General features: G+C 41.1%; 1 protein-coding gene across 25 annotated transcripts in view; it reads left to right on the top strand.

The window, feature by feature from the left end:
• The window catches only part of THRB (thyroid hormone receptor beta), a 404,443-nt gene that overhangs the window by 198,612 nt on the left and 186,034 nt on the right, over window positions 1-19,797 (top strand). For 3 of the 25 annotated variants that reach the window (XM_064588669.1, XM_064588664.1, XM_064588659.1), the window contains exon 3: window positions 2,589-2,663. The exons of the other annotated variants lie outside the window; for them this stretch is intronic. The gene's annotated coding sequence lies outside the window, so the exon portion shown is untranslated. The remainder of the gene's footprint in view (window positions 1-2,588; window positions 2,664-19,797) is intronic. 25 annotated transcript variants of the gene reach the window in all.

Genomic DNA, 19,797 nt, shown 5'->3' with positions numbered 1-19,797 from the left:
TTGGCTGCAAAACAAAAATAATTTTTTCATTTTAGCTTTTAGAATCATCTACCATTGAATAAGCGTAACTTGATTTTCTGATTTTAACCCCCTTTGATCGCACTTTGTAAAGCTAATAAGGTGCACCCTGTTTTACCCACCACATGTTGCAGAGGGGCAGGTTTGGTTGGACTCGGGCTGCCTGCTACTCTAGCTGTCTTCTCAGGGATCCTGCTGAGGCAAAAGTTGTAATTTCTGCTGTCACATCCTAGAAAATGTCTCTCATTAGAAAGTAAATGCCAGGGTGCCTGGCCAGCTCAGTCAGTGAAGCATGCCACTCTTGATCTCAGGGTCATGAGTTCAAACCCCACAGTGGGTGTAGAGATAACTTAAATACATACATAATCTTTTAAAAAAAATTTTAATAAAAATCAAAAGTAAATGCCTATACATTTACATAGTAAAAATATAAAAATACACATGGGAACAATTCACACCAACTGTAAATTCATGGCTACCTTGGCAAGACAAGGGAGGGAGAGGAAAGAGAGGGAGATAGGTCATTAGTGTTTTGTTATGTTTCATTTCTTATAAAGAGAGAGATAAAGCAAATAGAGCAAATCTGAATGGGCGTCTATAATATTGTTTTATATACCTTTTGATGTGTGCAGTATTTCATAATTTAAAAAATATTTGAGCAGGGCGCCTGGGTGGCTCAGTTGGTTAAGTGACTGCTTTCGGCTCAGATCATGATCCTGGAGTCCCAGGATCGAGTCCCGCATCAGGCTCCCTGCTCTGCAGGGAGTCTGCTTCTCCCTCTGATCCTCCTCCCTCTCATGCTCTCTGTCTCTCATTCTCTCTCTCTCAAATAAATAAATAAAATCTTTAAAAAAAAAATATTTGAGCAAATGCCCTTCACATAGACAAAGTGATTGGAGCCCTCCATATTCTTTACCCCACCCTAACAATCTACTTACAATCACATATCATCCTTCTGTGTCTTTGCATATGCGACTTCTCCCTGCCCCCCTCTACTCTTTTCCCAAATCACTCCTCTTCACCTTTCCAGACCCAACAGTGGTATCACAGTCTCTAGGAAACCTTGTCTTCTCCTTGTTCCCAATTCATATCTGGGTTTGAAGGCTCTGCTCATGTCTCAAAGAACATTGTGCATATTTGTATCATGGTATGTGTTACACTGTTGTGTAAACCACTGGTTTGTTTCTCTGACTTCCAGAACTGTTACCTCTGGCTGAGCTGTAATAATCCAGTGAGCACCATTTACACAATGCCCAACCTGCACAATTGTATGAGTCAGTCCTGCCTTCTTCCTACTGGAGAGAGACCATCGTTATACCTCTATGCAGAATACCCTGCCTAGTCCAAATGCAGAATAGACACATACTCACATAGCAAACACTTGTTTAATGAATGAAAAAATGAGCAGTCAATCAAACTCTACTTGCCTTGATGAAGAATTCTCTAGACAAGTGGTTCTCAAAGTGGGGCCCCTGCACCACAGCATCTACATCATCTGGGAACTTGTTAAAATGCAGATTCTCAGGCTCTACCCCAGACCTACTAAATTGGAAACTCTGGAGGTGGAACCCAGGAAACTTTAACAAGCCCTCCAGAGGATTCTGATGCACACTTAACTTTGAGATATATTAACTTAGACTGATCAAAACAAAAAGCAGAGATTTCACGTCATGTCAGTTGAGTCTGGAAAAGTGAAGAGAAGTTGTCTGAGGAAAAATAAGAGTAGGGGGCCAGGCAGAAGAAAGAATAGGAAAAGACAAAGGGGCATGATATGTAATTTGTAAGATGATTATTACAGATGGAGTGAAGAATTCAGGCTGATGGAGCAAGAGAGCTGATGATCAGGTGGTAGGTCACAGAAGTCTGTTTAAGGTATTTGGATTTTAATCTGACAGCAGTAGAGAACCATTTTTAAAAAATTAAACAAGGTAGTGATTTGATCTAGTTTAATATTCAGAAAGAGCCCTATGGCAAGGGTGTGACAGATGGCATGGAAGTGAACTTGGCCACTATGGGCCACGTAAGAAGCTATTAATTAACCCAGGTGGAAAATGATGAGAGCTGAACTAAGGCAGTTCTGCTGGGAATGAAGAGGATGGGATGGGTTCAAGAAATATTACAAAAGCAGAATTGACAAAACATGGGAGTGATAGAATTCAGGAAGCAAGGGAGAAGTCATCAAGGATGGGTCTTGGGTTTGTGTCTTATGCAATGGAAGTCCATTGGAACCATTCACTGAACTGAGAAAGACAAGACAAGGAGGAGATTTGGGGGCTGGAGTCGGGGCTGGAGAAGATGACTTTGATTGGGACATGTGAAGTTGGAGGTGTTTATGAAACATTCATATGAGGCATCAAATTCTCACAGATACATCCTAGGCTGGAAACTTCAGTTTGGTATCTAGGTATTAATCATTTATATATCATTATAAACAATGATGTAGTAAATATGCATAAATTTTGTCTTAATATCTGATGATTTCCATAAGAGATATTTCTAGAATAAAGGTTGTTGATAAATATAAACCAGATTATTTTACAAAAGGTTGTATCATTTCATGCTTCCATTAGCATTGTAGAAGAGAATCTCATCACATCTTCACCAAGATGATTTAATCTTCAGAAACTGGATATCCCAATAGTGAGGTAGGTTGCTTTGAGGTTACTTGATTACTTATAAGGTTGGAAAGATTTCACTTTTTATTGATTTTTATCCAAAGATTATCTGTTCATGTCATTTGTCTATTTTCTACAGGACATTGATTTTTTAAAGCTGATTTTTAAGAATTTTTTTTCTCAATTAAGGATTTTATCTCTGCCAATCTCATGCATTACAAATAGGTTTTTCCAATTTCTCATTTGTCTCTGCTCTGGCACATTACTCTTTCTCTCTGCCTAGAACACCCTCAAGTATTCCTCAAGGTAGCCAGTAAGGGTACCTATTGCGTATGTTTATTTGAATGGTATCACTCTTGAGGTCTACTCTGACCACCACATTTAAAACTTCAAGCACCCAACAAGCACAGCCCTTGGCACTTCTGATCACCCCCTCCTTGGCTCTACTTTCTTTTTTCCCATAGCATTTTCCACCTTTTCCCATACAATGGGAATTATTTATTTTATTGTCAGTCTTTATACACTACATAGCCACCTTAACAGCAAAGACATCTAAACCTTTGTCTGTTTTGTTTATATATATATGCATAATCTCCCAAACACCTAGAAAAATGCCTGACACATAGCAGATGCTTATTAAATATTTGCTTAATGAGTATTAATTCCTTTTATATTTGTATCTATTGTTGTAGAATTTCAAAATTTAATTCATATAAATTTATTAGTCTTTCCTTTGCAATCTCTTCCATTATTTTCACACTTAAATATTTTCCCCATGTAAAGATCAATTACATATTTAGCTGTATTTTCTTGAATTTTTTAAATTTCCTTAAAGAATTACTCTTTAAAACATCTGGGATTCACGAGAGTGTATAGTGTGAGATGAGGCTCTAACTAGGTATTTTCCCCCAGAACTATCAATTTCACCTCATTTTTTTAAACTGCTTCATCTCTCTGACATTAGTTTATAGTCTACCTTTTTAAAATCCTATGCTAAATTCATGTCTGATTAGAACCTAGAAAAATTCACTGGAACCTAGAATGTTCCATTATCTACTGGTAAACGTTTTAAACTTTTGCCACTAGGACTTGCCAACAGTTTTATAGCAAGTATTTGGTTGAACTAGAAGTAAAACTCAAATTTCTTAATTCCTAAATACATTTGTTAGAAGTAGGAGATGGGGAAGGGCTTTCTTTAGCTTTCACTTGGATGAAGAAAATAATTTATCAGAAAATGTTCATCTCTTTCACAAAATGGACAAATTACCTAGTTTAAACACAAGTTTTTGCAACTGTTGTTTTCTGTGTTGTGTTTACTTATTTCATGAATATCCTCAATGGCAACCATTTAAGAAGACCACATTGATTAGACAGCTTTTTCTTGAAATGTGAGCTCATACCAACGCATGATAATTTCTGGTTTTGGATTGTGCTTTTTATTAATAATAGATGGAACAGCTAGTTACTAGCACCCTTTGGGCAAAGTGTTGTCAAATATTTATTAAGCTTTTCTCTATGCAAAACACCAGGCTATTACCAGTGGGAGGCACAAAAAACACAACCAATTATATTCCCCAAAGAAACATAAACTTAACTGGGGAGTCGAGATACATATGCAGGCGGAGGTAAACAATAATCTTAGTTATTCATTATTATTTATGTTTTTGGCAAAATGAATGGGGCAGACTCCATAGTCAAGATATTATGAGAAAGAGATAATGGTGGTTGCAGTGACCTATGAAGCCTTTAAAGGCATTTACTGCAGAATTTGAATCAGGCCTAAATGAATAAGCAGGATCTGATGTTTATAGAAGAGGAGAAAGGAAGAGGGTGGTCACTAGTCCTAAAACCTATTTCCATCATTCAGCAGTTGTTGTGTGTTTTTGTTCTGTGTTTTCATTGTTGCTGTTGTTGTAGGCAACGGGTGGTTTCATTACTAGACAATTGCTGTCTTATGGTTTGATATACATCTAAACAGGGTTTTATTTCTACTTTAAACATTTGATACACTAACATAGCTTGAAGTTGAAATGCATCAATGAGGAAGATCTAGCAGGGATGGTTATACTTAGACTGATCATCATAAGGCAGCAGGAAGCGTGCTCTCTACTCTTTTGCTATTATGAATCAAGGATGGCCCAGTCACTTCTTTCAGTGTTGTTTTCTTCCTTTGAGAGAAGCATCTGCTATGGCAGGTATCATGACAACCATTAGTTATCAATGTATCAGAGGGAGCTGCTCCTCTCACATTATCTGGAGACCACCATTTAGGAATTAGTATAACCTTTTTTTCGCAGGGAACGTTTTATGGGAGTAATTAATAAATAACAGAATTTATCTGCTAAACTATATATTTGGCTTATTTCTCTTTTACTGCTGCTTCTTACTGCCTTGTAGAGGATCAAAGACAGACCGCCAGACATAGGAAGTGGGAGTTTAATCCATAGTCTGAAAAGACAGACCGTGACTAACTAGGAGCTTGCTGCAATCATCCATTTTATTCACCTTCTCTAGATGCTCCCGTTTAATCTAAAATATTCTCATACATATTTTACAGTTTTAATCAAAAATAATATAATATATATATATTTTTCAGCAAGATAGACACAGCATTGGAATATGCTTATTCTAAGAGCATTTACCTCCCTGATTTCCTGGTAATTGGGATTAAGAGACAGACAATCCAGTGTATCCCAGTTAGCAACCAACAAGATATGTAGACCTTGAGCTTTCTAGTCCAAGAGTGGCCTTAGTTCATTTGTATCTTAGATCTGTGAACTACTAATTATGGTCATTTTACTAAATTACATGGTTCATACTTTTATTTAATATGGTGTTAATGGAGAGCAGGGGTTTTTTCCCATGAAAATTTAAAGAGAATAGAAGTTGAGGGAACCTAGGGAGCTCAGTCAGTTAAGCGTCCAACTCTTCATTTCGGCTCAGGTCATGATCTCAGGGTCATGAGACTAAGCTGGATGTGGGATCCCCACTGGATGTGGAACTTGCCTAAGATTCTCTCTTCCTCTCTCTCTGCCCCCACCCAAGACCCCACCACCTGCTAGTATGCACATGCTCTCACTCTCTCTCAAAAAAAAAATTTTTTAAAAGAGAAGTTGAAAGTAAAATTTAATATGTGTACAGTTTTCTGTATGTGTATTTCACAATAAAATAGAGGTTATAACAGAATTAACTGTAAAAAGATGGGCAAATGATACCCAGTAACAACTAGCCACAGAATTCCTCTAGAGAAGGAACTGTGTTTATTTGGGAAAATGCCCTGACTAGTGTGTTTGGAGGTAGAACGATAAATCTCCAAGGGATCTGGATGGAAGTAGAACTGTTTTGCTGGAGACAGGGGGAGGTTTGGACCATTACTCCACAAAGGGGAGGAATGTGGGAAGGGGGGCTGGGGAGAGAGAGGTGACAGAAGGCTTTACATTCAGTGAAGTGACTCCTCTCTGTGACTCCTTAGATCCTCAGTGAAGAAGCTGAAATGTTTGGTGCTAGTTGGTCTGCTGTAGAAAGAACCTACTTTTAACTCAGATCAACATGGGGTGAAACTGAGGCAGGTCTGGTGCCCATGGGAATGGTGTCTGAGGTGGCTGGGAGATTGTAGAAATCCTGCAGAATGAGTCTTTCAGGCCAAGGTGGAAGGTTGACGTAGAGGTTGGACTCTTACCAGAAGTTGCATATTATGACAGTTCAGAGTAGTGCATCTCAAGTTTTAATAATCTACACTCACCTAGAAGTCTTGTTAAAATGCTGATTCAGGGGCGCCAGGGTGGCTCAGTCGTTAAGCGTCTGCCTGCGGCTCAGGTCATGATCCCAGGGTCCTGGGATCGAGCCCCAATTTGGGCTCCCTGCTCGGTGGGGAGCCTGCTTCTCCCTCTCCCACTCCCCCTGCTTGTGTTCCTGCTCTCGCTATCTCTCTCTCTGTCAAATAAATAAATAAAATCTTTAAAAAAAATGCTGATTCAGAATCAAGAGGTCTAGGGTAGGGTCTGAGATCCCATATGCCTAACAGAGCTCCTGGGTGATGCCCACGGTACTGGTCAACAGACCACACTTCAAGTGGCAAAGTGGCTCCAGAATAGATCTTCCAGGTTCAAATCCTAGTTTGCCACGTATTTCTGTGTGACTCTGAGGAAACCATTTAACTTGCCTTTGCCTGTTTTTGCAGCCATAAAATGGAGATAATACCTCATAGGATTGCTATGAAGATTAAATGAATTAATATATGTAAAATGCTTAGAACAGTGAGTGTTTGACAGATAAAAGAGCCATATAATTGTTAGCTTCAGCTATTATAGGCATATTATGTTGTAAATACTTAGCCAGGTGCCTATCTTCCCCCACTCAGTTGAGCCTGGCTGAGGTGAGACTGGAATTATTTGTCTTCTCACCCCTTACCGCCCTCCCATCACCTGCCAGCACCTGGCACAGTATTTGACATATGGTATGTGCAGAGCACTCAATTCATATGGCGAAACATCATCTGCCTGGAGTCAAGAGAAGCAGCAAAATCGTACATTAAAAAGATCGCATATAAGTTTCATTTTCACCTCCATTTAGTTTACATCATCATTCTTTTAGAATTTACCTACACAAAGGAACTGAATATCAGCATCGAAGACAGGGTGGTATACATATTTCCTTGGAATTGATAAACAATTGATGTGATGGAAGCATCTGCGAGTTTTTGTGTTTGCTATGAATATAAATTGTTTTTTTTTTCATTCTTATCAGATATGGAATGAGAGAGATATGTTCCACTTTAAGCAAACCTTACACTGTAGCATTTGTGTTTACAGAATAGATAAATTGAGTAGCAAATATTTATTTAGCAAAATTCTTCTTTGCATAACGCTTCAAGATAGCTGCTTTATGTAACTAGTTACTGAATAAACTTAGATGTGTTTTGCATCCAGCATAATCAGAGATCCAGCTGGGGTGTAAAGGGGCTCATTTGTAGAGATATTCTAGGAACAAAATAGCTGAATCCACATTTGAAAGAACTAATAGATAGTAACTTTGATCCACTGAAAGATTCTAAAATGATTTGGTGATAGACTCCCAGACTTAATTTCTAAATCCTCCTATCTAGATAAATTTCTAAAACTGGTAGTATGACTTCTGGAGTATTCTAGCACAAGTCCTAAGGAGAATCTGCCCCTGCTTATGTCAGCTATTGGTTTCTGGAACACAGAATTATAGAATCCTATAGATGGAAGATTTCCTAGAGATGATCTCCTTTCTACTCAAAGTATGCTTTAGGGTCAGAGGCCTTGGCTCCACCTGGGAGCCTGTTAGAAATGCAGAACCTCAGGGGCCCTGGGTAGTTCAGGCAGTTAAGCATCTGACTCTTGTTTTCTGCTCAGGTCATGATCTCCTGGGTCCTGGGATCAAGCCCCACATTGTCAGGCTCTAAGCTCAGCTGGGAGTCTACTTGAGATTCTCTCTTTCCCTTTGCCTCAGTCCCTCTGCCCCACCCCCCACTCATGCTCCTGTGTACTCTCTCTCAAGTGAATAAATCTTGAAAGAAAGAGAAAAAGAAAGAAAGAAAGAAAGAAAGAAAGAAAGAAAGAAAGAAAGAAAGAAAGAAAGAAAGAAAGAAAGAAAGAAAGAACTTCAGAGCTTTCTTTAGATCTAGCAAATCAGAATCTGCACTTTTTAACAAGATGCCCAGAGGATTCTCACGCACAGTAAACTGGGAGAAGGCTGTCTATACTCAGTACCCTTGCGTGCCGCATGGCTAGCCGCATTGTATGATGCTGTTGTTACCACCCTAAGAACATCTGAAAACAACACAGAACCTTTAAGGCTCCTGTCTTGGCTGGGGAAGCAGTTGCCATTTTAAAGGGTAGAGATGCAGGATCCAAAAAAATATGCTTAGGAACTGTGGTTGCCTGAGGCCTGAGTTTGTTGAAATAAGTCAACTTGTGGAGGAAAACAAGTTGGTAACTTTATCTGTGGGCCTCTTAACGCTCATCAAAATCAATGGCATGATTGTATGAAAATCTTGGACACCAATAGGACTACCTTTTAATGTTCTGAGGGGGAACAGGAAATGGAACGAATGGGAGATGAGTGAGCATGAATGCAGTGCTCATGAGAAAAATGCACTTATGGGTAACTTCACCTATGATTTCCATATCTCTGCCAACCTGAGAACAACCCATTCATCAGCACACAGACAGTGCCTGCATTGCAAAATGTGCTGGGACAGTAGGAAGACGGGGTGGCACTAACAGCTTAACTCTTTTCTATAATTGATTAGGTGCAGGACTATGTAAGAACATGCGATTACACCGACATATTGTTCAGCACAGAAGAGCAAACTCCTATCACAGGAAATACATGTCTTTTGGTAGAAGGTTCTAGGTGAGTCAAAACTTGATAATAACAGTAGAAGAGAAAAAGAAAAAAAATTACAGTAATATTTCTTTGCACCTGGACAGCTATACCCTTAAGGAATTAGCTTTCAGCTCGAAAAGCAGAGGAGAGATTCTGATACCCCCGAAATCTGAAGACCCAAAGTGGAAAACTGCCTTCCTGAAACTCCAGGCAAAGAAAGGAGCTTCAGGAGTTGCTGAAAGACTCTATACACGCTAATTACCTCTAGGAGGGGTCAGAAGACAGAGGTGGAAGCTGGACCTGGCCCAAGGCAAATAATACAATAAACTCTGTTATTTGATGCGTGTAGATTAGATTAACAACAACAACAACAACAAAAATGACACCTAGCCTACTTTTCCCAGGGGCTTAAAAATCCTGTCTCAACCTATGGAAACTGGTTTTAATTTGAAGAGATAAAAAGTGTTCAAGCTTCTAATACTGGTTTATTTTTCTGGCAAAGTGATTAAAAAGACAGTGTGAAATTTATACTTACATCATTGTTTCTCTGGATGTCAGTATTTCACCAAAGTTTATTTTTTTCTCCAAATTCCTCTCTAGCATCTTGCTTGATAATATGCTTTATGAATGTATGAAATATGAATATATTATTCATACATTATGTGTAGTTGTAATTTCTCATGGACTTCTGAGTTCTATTTTATTTTTCCTGCCCTTATACTGTAACCCAGTATTGTCCTCTGAAAATATAGAGTGAGCCACAAATACAAGTCACATATGTAATTTTAAATATTCTGGCAACAGCATTAAAAAATAAAACAACAGGTGAGATTTATTTTAATATTATATTTTACATAATGCAATATCCAAAATATCCCAACAACTAACCCCAAATGCTGTCACACCCCAGCTGAGAAATGCTAAAGAGTAATGAGCATTCCCCAGGTCCCCACCTTGAGTGGTCAGGTACAGCGTGCGTTTGGGGCCAAAGCCCCGTTTGGTAATAAAGAGAAAATACATCTTCCTGGAGCATCGATTTCCCTTTGGTTGGACAGGTATGGCAGACATAGTAAGATTTTAAGGATTTGAAAACTGATCATCCTTGGCTTATCTCACATTTTGGAAAAGCTTTGCAAAAAGACTTTAGAGAACGACTTTATTTCCCCGTTTCTGGCCTTCGTATGCTTACACTCTTCAAAGAGTTTTGACTTTATTCTGAAAAAAATAATTTTCATAGCTTTATTTTTATGAAGTAACTTTCACACAGTGTAACCCCAAGGTGATGAGTTGATTCAAGGTTTATAACTGGGGAAAGGTCCCTGTTGCAAAAATTCCACGATAGTGAGTTTGGCTGAACTCTTTATTCACCCAGCCCCGAAGCCCCAAACATCCACCAGGAGTTGTGCCACAGGTGTGACCTCTTGGGAGGGACTCGTCTTTGTTATTACTTGTGGGAACAAATGGAATTTACCATAATGTTCGGTCCCACAACCCAGTTCAGCTGAGATGTTTCTTGGGTTACGTTCAGTGATGATTGCTTTCCCTGAGCCACAGAGGGGTTATGCAATCCATTCTCTGAATTTTGGGTGAATGATGGAGTGTCTCCTCCATTCCACTCATTTAGATTTCTGGTGATTGATCGGTCGATCGATCGACCTATCACTCTTCAGGAGGCATGACACACATATGCTAAAGTATGTAAGAGTCGATGGATTTTTTAAACAGGTGTACACCCCTGTAATCACTAATCAGGAGATAGAAAACACTTCCAGCATCCCAGAAAGCCCTCTCCTGTCCCGCCCCATCTGGCCCCTATCAGAACCTAACACTCACCCCAAGGGTTACCGCTATTCTGACTTCCGTCACCACCAATTCATTTTCTTTGCCCGTTTTTGAACTTCTTCAACATGAAATTGCATGATACGTACTCTTTCGTATTTGACGCTTCTTTTGCAGTGTATCATCTGTGAGAGTCACACACATCGCTGCGCAGGTCTGTATTGCATTGTCTTTACTGCAGAGTAGCGGTGACTGTGCGAATAGACCACAATTTGTTTATTCATTCTCCAGTTGATAGACATTTGGGTCATTCCCGGTTTGGGGCCGTCCTTTGGTGAGCATATGCATTTCTCCTGGATGTCTATCTAGGAGCTAGGTTGGAGCTCGGTGCGTGTTTAACTGCATGAGAAATTGCCAGGTGGCTTTTCAAAATGGCTGTGTAAACTGAGAGTACCACCAGCAGTCCAGGAGCATTCTAGCTCCTCCTTACCCCCTCCAATACTTCTAATGTCGGTCTTTTTCAGTGTGGTCATTCTGATGGGGCTGTCGGTGTCCCGCCATATGGCTTTAATGTACATTTTCACCTAACATCAGTGAGTCACAAAAATTGTTGAAGTTCATCAAGGTGCCTTTAAATTCTTGTCGCAGTCTACACTATGTGCAAGTTATTAACCCTTTTCAGAAATCCTGTTTCCCCTTCATGAGGGACATGATGCCTAATTGTGCAATCATTCCAGCTTTGTTAGATGTGAAAATTTCTCATCCACGCCCCGAATGCGATATCCCCAGGGTATGGCCCCGATCAGCAGTGCACAGGGAACACCCAGCATTGCTGCCATAGATACCTGGCGATGAGTTTGTCCCTACAGACATAGGGCAGCCTGCCTGTTCAGTGAGTCCCCAGGGAGCATTTACTGAGCACCTACTTTGTTTCAGGCACTGTGCTGAGCATTGAGGAAGCAACAGGGACTTAGGCACGGTCCCTTCTTGGAAGGCTCACAATTTAGTGAGGGAGACAGAAAGTGAGCATACAAGTGTAATGCAGCATGTTACGTGCTTTGAGAAAGGTGTATGCTCAGGGCACTCTGAGGCCCAGAGCAAAGGAGCTTGGAGAGAGCAAGGAAAGTCTTCCCAGGAAGACTGATAACCCAAGTGAGTGTTACAGGAAGCAGAGGGAGGGCATCCCAGGCAAGGGCACTGAGAAGCCAAGTCATGGAGGAGGTAAACTTCAGTATGGGTTTTTCCAGGATTTCCAGGGCAATGGGAACATGAAGGCTGGTGCAGGAGGCCACCGGCAGGAGATACAGCTGGGATGTCTGCAGGGCCATATCTTGCAGGTATACTTAGGTGGAAATCAGTTTGCAGAATTTCAGCCTAGAAAATCTCCAGTGTACCTGCAAACAAAAGGAAGCAAGACTTCCTTTGGCTGTTGTCTCTGAGTTTTGACTTTCACTCACTTTTTGATGTTAAATTGGGAGATGTCAAACTTCTTTCTAACTTCTTATCTGGACACAAACACATTGTCTATTACAGTTTGCAACCAGTGTGTACTTCCTCATACATGATAGTCTACAAATTATATTTTCCTGACTAGGTTTTTTATTATATGCCATCCAGACCCAAGCCCCTGGCTCATAGAATAACGCTGGGAATGGCATAGCCCGCTGAGAGTTTTCTTGTGTAATGCAGTTTTATTCTGGGTTTAGCATCTGTCCTTTTGATTGGAGGAGCAAGGCAGACATTCACACTCCCAATAAAGGATCTACTCATCTAAATCAAGTCAGTCCTGATCATGTCTGACACTTTCTCCCTGAGCAAAGCTGAGGCAGCCATGGGGAATCAGAATTACCACCACTGTATTTAGCAAACACTCGGGTAGCATGTATCTCTTTCCATTTTCCAGGCAGTGTTCTAACTACATTCCACATAGTGACTCACCTAAAGTTGGACAATATTAGTCCCATTTTACAGATGGGGAAGCTGGGGCAGCAAGAGGTTAAGCAACTCGCTCAAATCACGAATGGGATTAGAACCCACACATTCATTCTTGTAAACAGTATACGGTGCTGCTGCTGCTTCATATTTGTGAAATATCCAGGAGAAACTCCGAGAAACAGAGTTCATTCAGCAAACATTTATTGAGCAACTGCCTGGTGGGTGAGTCAGCAATGCCTTTGCCCCAGGAACTCTTAACCTATTTGAGGAGACAGGGGAAAAAAAAAAAAAAAAGTTTGCGATGCAATGTTAACCCAAGGAGGGAAGTAACTGACTGTCTGAGGAACTCGGGGAAGGGCCTGAACCTTAAAGACAGGCTCAGCCTTTTGCGAAAAGGAGTGAACCGAAGGGGCAGCTGTCAGAGTTTGGACGAGGCAAAGCGTGTCTGGGACATGTCAAGTGTGCTTGTGAGGTGTTAAGGTGTCCTATGGCGAATGTGAATATGGGAGATAGGACCGGTGGATGTGTGGCGATCGGGACTGCACTGGGGGTGTTGTATGCAGGCTGAAGAGTAGGGCTTTATCTTGGACCCAGGAAGAAGCCATTGAGGGCTGTCAAGTTGAGAAGTGATACACCATCCTCCTTGCTAGAATCCAGGAGAGGGTGAAAGTTAGCTATGCAGGGCTCTTGAAATCTAAGAGCATCAGGTGGGCGACAATAAAATAGAGAGTCTGAACTATAGCATGCGGAGAGGGGGACGTGCAGGGGGAGGGGACAGACAGGTGAGGGGAAGAGGGAGAGAAGGAGGAAGGAATGGGGGCAAAGAGAGAGAGAGAGAATGATGTCTGCTGAAAGGAAAGAAGAGAGAGAGAGTGGGATAGAGGGAGGGAGGAAACAGGGAGGAAAGGATGGGAGGCAAGAAAAGAAAATGTGCCAGCACCTTAAAAAAGGGGGAAATTTACTGGCAAAAGCCCCATATGACAGGCATTTTGGTGTGTTTTCTCAGCCAGCTTTTAGCCAGCTTTTGTTCGGGTGGTTCACCAGCAGTTCCTGTCATGGCCCTGTAATAGCTCATTGAGATTACTTCTATCTGAGGATAATTTGTCAGGCTTATGTAAGACTTCATTTAAGGGGCATTGCCTTGGCATGCAGACAGCTTCCAGACCTTACACACCAGCAGAAACATGTTATCTGAAGAGCGCAGTGAAATGAACTAAATGCATTGCTAGGCACCCTGGCAGCAAGCAAGTGTTGCTCTATGGGATGTCTTCAGAAGCACGCCTTTCTTTTAAAAAAGGAGGAGGGCGAGGAGGCCATTGGAAACTGACCCACAAGCCTGAACCTGGATGGCTTCAAACCCACAGCAACTTCGAATCGGTGGGAATCCTAAGCCTTATCTCAAGCCAAAGAAATTATTCCCATCCTCTTTGCCGGTCAGAAGCGGCAGCATGCGCGGGGTGAACGGCTTCTCTCTGCGCTTCGGATGATGAGCTGGGAGGAGGAGGGAGAGAGTAAAAGCTCTCGTCGTCCCAGGGCCCGAGAACATGGATAAGGTAACATGCCGGGTGTTAGCTGTCCTGGCAGCCTCCCGGTGTTATAGGAGTCCCATTTCACTAGGGGTTTCAGTTTCCACAAGCCTTGCTCATCTTCCTGCTGCAAGACTGGCTGCTGGTAGCAGGCGGGAGGCATGGTGGGGAATCCCAGATGGAGAGAACAGTCGGAGTGGTGAGCCGTTTGTCTGGGGCGTGCGGTCTGTGGCCAGGCCCTTGCCGAGGTGATGCCAGCTCAGAGTCAATCAGCGCACTCATCTAAGATGCCTCTCAAGAACGTGTAATTGGGAAGGGCGGGACGGCGGAGTTGGGTCCCGAGCGGTTCATTTGCTTAGAGAGTCTTCATCCTACCTGACGTGGAAATAGAGTAGGAGCAGCTCATGTGGAAGGTGTGGAGATGTCAGCAGGTTCTGGAAGCGGGCAGGACAGCAGGGTGAGTGCGAGACTACGATGCGCTCCGTGTGAACTCTAAGGGAGATTTTGTTACAATTCATGGGTGGGTCAAGGTCTGTCCATATTCAGGGCATGGGCTTCCAGTGGCCAACTTTTCTTAAAATCCTAATGTATCATTGCTAAGGGTGAGATTACGCAAATATGCTTTTCCAGGATTTCTCATGTTTCTTGGAGTTGAAAGACAAAGTAAAGGAAATAGAACTCCTGTATTTCAGGCTTTTTTTTTTTTTTTTTTTTGGTGTGAAATCGAAGGGAAGGAGGATCCTAAAGGGATATGGATTATAATCCTGTATTTTCTGAACTTGAAAAAAAAAATGTATTATTCTGGAAGTATAATTGATGTACCGTGTGATATTAGGTTTCAGGTGTACAACATATTGATTCGACAATTCTATAAACTTGAAAACTTTTAAGGAGACTTGTAAGAGGAAAATAAATTATCATCTTATTCTTAAGTAGAATATTGAATGGATATAGGGATAGAAAATTGTAATCAGTTCCCAGTGCTAAGCTTTGAGGGACATTGAATTCTCCCAAGTGCCATGCTTGAGGGGACAACCACAGTGCGTTCCATAGAGGCTAAAGCTTTGGAGATGTTCCATGTTGCACAAAAAAGGTGGGAAGAACTGAGAGTGTCCAGTTGGAGAAGAAAAGGCTGCAGAAGTGACTGCAGCTTATTTTCAAGTAGAAGGCCTGAAATACAGAGTAAGGAGACTACTTGTTCTGTATTTCCCCAGGAGGAGGGGTTTTATCCTTTGGGAAGGGGGAATAACAGACCCCTCTGACAATCCAATTAAAAAAAAAAAAAATGAACAAACTTAGACTTACTCCCCAGAAAAATTTATATAAACACAAAATTGGCTCACACCATCAGGGATTTCATGGAACCTTATGAAGTCCATGTAAGGCACTCCTGCTTGGGATGGTAAGACAGTCAGTGAATGGGAATTTGGGGACTTGGCTTGATCTAAGGAACAATTCTCGAGTAGTTTGGCAAGTGCTACCACGGAACTGGGTTTTTCAAAAGGGGATTTGCTTCCCCCATAACTAGAACCTAAATGAATGGTTGCGTGAGCTTTAGACTCACCAAGACCTAGATCTGGTTGCAAGAGCTGTTGCTTCTAGCTGTGTATCCTCAGACTTATTAGTCAACCCTGCCAAGTATACCTTCAATCCACTGGGAATTGGAGGCAAAAATTCACCACGGGGTGGTTGGGATAATTCAATGACAAAAGGTATATAAAATGCCTATCCCAGTACTAGAGGAAGATGACGAACAAAAATTAACTTTTCTAAGTAATTCTCAAAGATCATGTGTTGAAAGGAAGAACAAGAAAAAGCCTGATTCCTGCCTCTGCATAAGTTCTTCATAATTATGTTCCTTTCTTACTGCTAAGAATATTATAGACAGCATTCTAGCTTTGTGTGGGAAGTTACAATAAATGTGTAACTCCAAATATGCACCAGATTTATATTTTTTTAAAAATAAAACTTTTAAAATGAATTGAAAGGTGATATTATGGAACCTTGAAGTTCTATTTTTTTAAAAGAGCCTTCTAACCAAAGTGTGAATGAGCATTCCAGAAAATGAAATGTTCTTGAAATAATCCAACATATCTTCAATGAGGAGAAACTTATCCTGAATTTCTATTTAATAGAAGAGGAAATGAGGTTGCATTTGAAGGTAATACTTAATAATGGGAAAGAAAAGTAACTATATATCAAGTGAAAAGTGTTAATGTTAAATAATCATAGAGTATATAATAGAAGTTAAATGCCTGTCTTTAAGATTCTAAAAAGGAACATAATTTTTCAAAGGCTTTTGGTAATGGCCTTTTTAAAATGTCCAATTGGGGCATGAATTGGAGGATATGAACATTTAGTCCCGTGGGTGGCAGGATATTCTTGGCAGCTGACAGCTCCGGGGAAGAGCTCCAGAGCATGGGCCACAGTGTGAACCGCATTGCATTCCCCAACCAGCAGATTTGTGGGGCCCACCTACAGGCCTCACTGGATGTGAAGGGGAGATCCCTCACCTTCACAGAACATAAACCAGTTTGGGGAGCTCAGCATTCCTCCTAAAAGGATGAGTGGTGCAGGCAATGATTTCCCAAGTTGTTGAGAGGAAAGAGAGAAGGGTTTTGAAGTCGATGACAGCCTGCAAGGAGGAGGTGAGAACCGTGCTGGGCCATGGAGATGCGTAGGTGCTTGTCTTTCCATCTCAGTATGGCAGCACCATTCTTGTAGGTGTTCTGTCCAAAAACCTAAAAATCGTACTTGCTTCCTCTTTCCCTCGCCCCCAAATCCAAACTCTCAGCAACTCCTACAGCTTCTACCTCCAGAACTTATCTTAAATCTGCACTCAGGCCACTGAAACACCTCACTGGTCTATTAGCTTGTCCCTCCTTCTGCTTTTGGTTCATCATCAAATCCGTTTTCCATAAAGCAGCCAGAGTGAGAAAGTCACTACCACGAATTAAAGTCTGTAAAATATTCCCCTTGGGTTAAAAATAAAGTCTTCGTGCCTCACCATGGCCTCCTCGGCCCTGAGGGACGTGGCCAGCCTTACCACTCTCACCCCCATTCTTCAGCGTGGTCCAGCCACACTGTCTTTGTACAATGCTTCGATCCAGTTAGATGTACAGTAAATTAAAAAATAATGTGAAAATTCCTGAAAGTTATCTAAGGAGATCAGTTCTCAAAATTAGCAAGAGAGCTCGGTTTTATAATGATTCTGCCACACAAGTGTGGACATATAAGTAGAAAATGTCAGCAGCATGATTTGATTTCAAGGACTCCCATGGAAAGCTTCCTTTGTATTTCAAAATTTATTTCCCCCACCAGCTTCATTCAGTTATTTTCAGGATAATATATTTTATTAAATTCCCACCAAGAAGTACAGCCATTGTTTACTGTGTACCAAGTATTTAAAAAAGACATGCAGACCCTATCTTCGTAGTGCTTTCAACCTACTGAGGGACGCAATTACAACAGAAGATCATCACAAATGAGAAGTTTTACAAGATGCCAGGAGAACACAAGGGTGGAGCACCTACCTCTAACTTGGGAAGTCAAAGGAAGCTTCCCAGGGGAAGTGCCATTTTAGCTAAGACCTGAAATAGTGGGGCAGAGGACAGAGGCAAGCATTCAAGTACTCTTGGCAGGGGAAACAGCACGCGCAAAGAGATGGTATTAAAGGAGAGCATGGCATTTTAATGAAATCCAGGAAAGTTCAGAATTGCTGCAACACAATGGGAAAGTGGGGAGAGGGGAGAGAAGAGGAACGAGATATGAAAATTAAGCAGTGTTCTGTGTATAGAGAGCTGTATAAATCATCATAAGGTCTTTGGAACTACTAAGTAACAGATGAAAGGTTTTAAGCAGTGGGATGACAAGATCTGATATGTGTTTTGGAAAGTTCACTCCAGAGAGAGTGTTAGAGGGGGCAAGTCCAGAGGTTGATGGTCCAATTGAAAGGCTATTCTAGGGGTGCCTGGGTGGCTCAGGTGGTTGGGCATCTGCCTTCGGCTCATGTCATGATCTCTAGGTCTTGGGATCAGGCCCTACATTGGTCTCCCCGGCTCAGCAGGGAGTCTGCTTCTCCCTTGCCCTCTGCCTCTCCCCTGCTCATGCTCTCTTTCTGTATCTCTCTGTCTCAAATGAATAAATAAAATCTTTAAAAAAAAAAAAAAAAGAAAGGATAATCCAGAAGAAATGTTGATATAAACCAACATAGAGGTAGAAATGATTGAGAGAAATCCAAAAAAGAGCTATAGCAAGGATAATCCACAAGACTTTTGGAGATGGACTGGATAATACAGGGGCGAATGAGAAAAGAGCAAAAATAGTGATTCTTATATTTCCACCATGGGACCTTTTCCAGGGTACCATTTGCTAAGATGGGGACTCAGGTGCAAAAAGAGGTTCCCAAAGATGGGGAGAAGTCACACCTGATAGTGAGATACTTTTTTTTTTTTTTAATCTGAGAGCAGGTTTTCTTCATGGTATGGGCTCTGGAAATACTGAAAATAGATGGTTGGAAGTCTACGACAAATGGAGAGGAGAAACCAGAAGGTACTTAAGACAATCATTAACTCCCTTTAATTTTGTTTAAGCCCTGGACAAGATGCCAAGCAAGTTCTTCTGTCAATAAACAATATTAAAGAGGATATTGGATCTACTAAGTAATAACAGGGTCCTTCCAACTCCATGGCTCTGTGGCACCTGGTATTTACATTTTCCACAGTCAAGGTGTGTCCAGGATCTTATCTGCTTTGGACAAGGCAGTTGCAGCCCCTTGGGGAATAAAAGTGTTTCCTCATCCCAACTGGCTTCACATCCCTCTTCAGCCATACACAGGTCCTCATTTACATTTTGTATGAGTAAATGTCTGGACTCTATGGTGTTTTATAAGCTTAATGGACATGTGAATGTGGGAGAAACAGACACAGAGAAAGATGACAATAGATATCTGCCTGAGACACCACCCAATTAATTTAATTTCTGTGACATCATCCCACTTTAGCTGAAGTATTCTGAAATAAGTAGCTCTTGTTTTATATGTTGTTTAACCTCTTATTAAACAATGTGCTTCCATGAGACAGAGCGTTCCTTTAGAACAAGTTTTCTCAACCTTGGCACTACTGAGATTTTGAGCTGGATAATGCTTTGTTGTGGGGACCTGTCTTATGCACTGTAGAATATTTAGTAGCATCTCTGGCCTCTACCCACAAATTGCCAGTAAGAGACCCCTCTTTCCCTCTCCCTCCCCTTCAGCCCCTCTCCCCACTCATGCTCGCTTTCATGCTCTCTCTATATATTAAATAAATAAATAAATAAATAAATAAATAAATAAATAAATAAAATCTTTAAAAAAGAAATTTTGAATACAGGAAGGTCTTTTCTCTTCCCTTTCCTTTCTCTTTCAAGAAGGGGAATGAAAGTACATCATTTTATATCTGAAAGGCAAAGATTACTGATAAATAAATTTCTATCATGGAAATTCTTATAGATTCACAACAATTTTTAAATCACATGAAAAGTTTGTTACGCTACACAGAATTCTTCCCCCTTAGTTCACAAAGATCAAACAG

This window comes from Mirounga angustirostris, unplaced genomic scaffold, assembly GCF_029215605.1.
Source record: "Mirounga angustirostris isolate CCGP_5_RB_7025 unplaced genomic scaffold, mMirAng1.0.hap1 SCAF_1, whole genome shotgun sequence".
Taxonomy (NCBI): Eukaryota; Metazoa; Chordata; class Mammalia; order Carnivora; family Phocidae; genus Mirounga; species Mirounga angustirostris.
The sequence above is the reverse complement of the archived record's forward strand: the minus strand, read 5'-3'. Positions and strand labels throughout refer to the sequence as shown.